The sequence below is a fragment of the Montipora foliosa genome, chromosome 11 (assembly GCF_036669935.1).
Source record: "Montipora foliosa isolate CH-2021 chromosome 11, ASM3666993v2, whole genome shotgun sequence".
Taxonomy (NCBI): Eukaryota; Metazoa; Cnidaria; class Anthozoa; order Scleractinia; family Acroporidae; genus Montipora; species Montipora foliosa.
The window spans coordinates 43,430,965-43,433,464 of NC_090879.1; the positions used below are offsets into that span (position 1 = coordinate 43,430,965).

A 2,500-nucleotide genomic window follows, 5' to 3' on the forward strand; every position below is an offset into this window, starting at 1 on the left:
TGAGGTCTTTTACTTTTTTAAGCTTTGGTAATAAATTCAGTTCAAAGATAACAAAACACGCTCTTGAGTGAAACTCACTCGTTTCTTCTTTAAAGGGCCTATATCACTCAAAATGATATAATTCCGTGACTTGGGGTGCAGGGATGGCGCAGTGATGAGAGCACTCGCCTCCCACCAAAGAGGTTCGAGTTCGATTCTCAGACTCGGCGTCATATGTGGGTTGAGTTTGTTGGTTCTCTACTCTCCGCACCGAGAGGTCTTTCTCCGGGTACTCCGGTTTTCCCATCTCCTGAACATTTGCCTTGATTTGCGTTAATTTTTAATTTCAGTTTACAGTGTCCCCGATTAGTGCTCCAGCGCTAGAACCACTAGAAACTTAATAAGTTGCTTTCCTTTTCTTTTTCCCCCCAAAATTCCCAAAAAGTAGAATGAAACATTGCAGTAACCACTTAAAACTGTTGAACAACATAAAAGAAATACTGCAAGAGAAGCATGGATGGGCATAAATATATAAGATTGAAACGGATTACATTTGGGTAATCTTGAAAAAAGTCGACCCCATGTTTTTCAAAATGATGACAAATAGCCTCGATAAAGGTCCTTTTTTCCCAGAATCATCTCGTTTGTGATGTAACGATAATTTTATCGATAAGGGAATTGCACATTAGCATTTTCGAGTTTTTAACTCGTGATTAACTAAAGATTTTCCCGAAACACCCTAAAATAACGTGACATAGCCCCTTAAGTGAAATAGTCTGCAAAAAGACTAACTGCAGATTACTCTGACGAACGTTTTCCTGCATGTTATGCTTGTCCAGAGTTGAGCTAAGCAAAAGTTGATTCCACACACTAAGGAAGGACTGAACATATTGTTTCCGCTTTTTAATTTCTCTTCTTTTCAGTCTAATCTGATGACAGGTCGTCTTTTTTTGGTTTTCGTTTGCAGCAAAATGGTATCGCAAAAGCCGGGAGTTACGTTGTAGCACTTTTATTTCGCGGGGTTTAATTTTTGCGGATTTTGCGGGTATACTTCATCCGCAAAAATAAGTTCCAGCAGAAAAAACACCAGCAAAATTAAGAACCGCAAAAATTTACTCCCGTTAATATAACTAAAAGTGGCTTTTTAATAATCCACATACAGTGGGGTCAAAAGATCGTTTATTTTGATATTTGCATTGAGAAAAAGCAATTGGACCTTGCTATGAACAAAACGAAACGATAAAAGATTAAGACAATACTTTTCCAGTCTCTGAAGCATAAGAAACGAACTCAAAGCAGTCAATCAAAAAAGGTCAGGTCAACCATTTCCAAGGCCTCCAGGATGCCACATTTTTTCCACGTTCTCGATGATTGAAGGGTTGTTTCATACCAAAAAGCAATAGAAGTTGAAAATAGTCTTGCTGCTTGAAAAGAAAACCTGAAAAATTAGTTCCCAGCGGAAATTTCAGTTCGAATTCGCGCCGCAAAATGAAAGTCCCTCAAAATCTTCATGCCACATGGTAACAGTAAAAGGCAGGCCAAAAGACAGACGAATAAAAACTGACATAGTTTTTTTTATATAAAACTCTGAATTTCGACTTCTCAGCGAGAGATTAATGACAATCGATCGTAAAAACACAGGAATTTCTGGGGAAGGTACGATGTTGTGTCACAAAGAAGAAATTAATTACGCGCTTGGCAACCACAAAGGTGCACGTGATCACCTTGTGTCAAAGTTCGTGTTTACAATGAATGAGAAATGTTATATCTTTTAGAGTTAAACAACGTACTTTTTAGCCAAGAAACTACGTTTTTCGTTTTTTTTATTTTCTTGTAATATTTAACTGAGAGCGTCGCACCGGTATCGAGAGGTCACGGGTTGAAACCCAGTTGAAGTCCTGAATTTTTCAGGCTTCTCTACGCAATTGTAAAAATTGCGTTCGTAAACTGCAAAGATCATAGCTTCACTTGATTTCATATTCGCAGTTCATATGATTCATTTCATATACCATTTCATCATTGATTCATTCCTTACGGTACCATTAGAACCCACAAATGACCAGCTCCCAAAGACGATCATAGCTTCACTTGATTTCATATCCACAGTTCATATGATTCATTTCATTTACCATTTCATCAAAAAATGGACAACAAGCTTTCTTTCAAATAATTCTTGACAAACAGGAATTAGTCAAATTTGAAATTGCTTTTTACTAGAAGACTGTGCAGAGTTGAGTACAAGTAAATAGAATCATAAATAGCCAGAAAATTGTAAACACAGACTACTCAAGGTGTTCGATTCCGTCTCTGGTATCCAACTCGAAAAAGTTACCAGAGGATTTACCGTTTGGTTTCAGTGTTGTACACAACAGCACAGTGAATAAAATATTAACCAGAACTCGACGAAGAGGTAAATCAACAACTAAATTTTCTGTGGTGTGTGGCAATGTTTATTTCAGGCTTTTATGCAATTTTTAGACAGAATATTAAATTACGAAAAATATTAAACCCATACAGAATT

General features: G+C 37.0%; 1 protein-coding gene across 1 annotated transcript in view; it reads left to right on the forward strand.

The window, feature by feature from the left end:
- The window catches only part of LOC137974654 (uncharacterized), a 148,053-nt gene that overhangs the window by 45,022 nt on the left and 100,531 nt on the right, over nucleotides 1–2,500 (forward strand). The gene's annotated exons all lie outside the window — the stretch shown is intronic.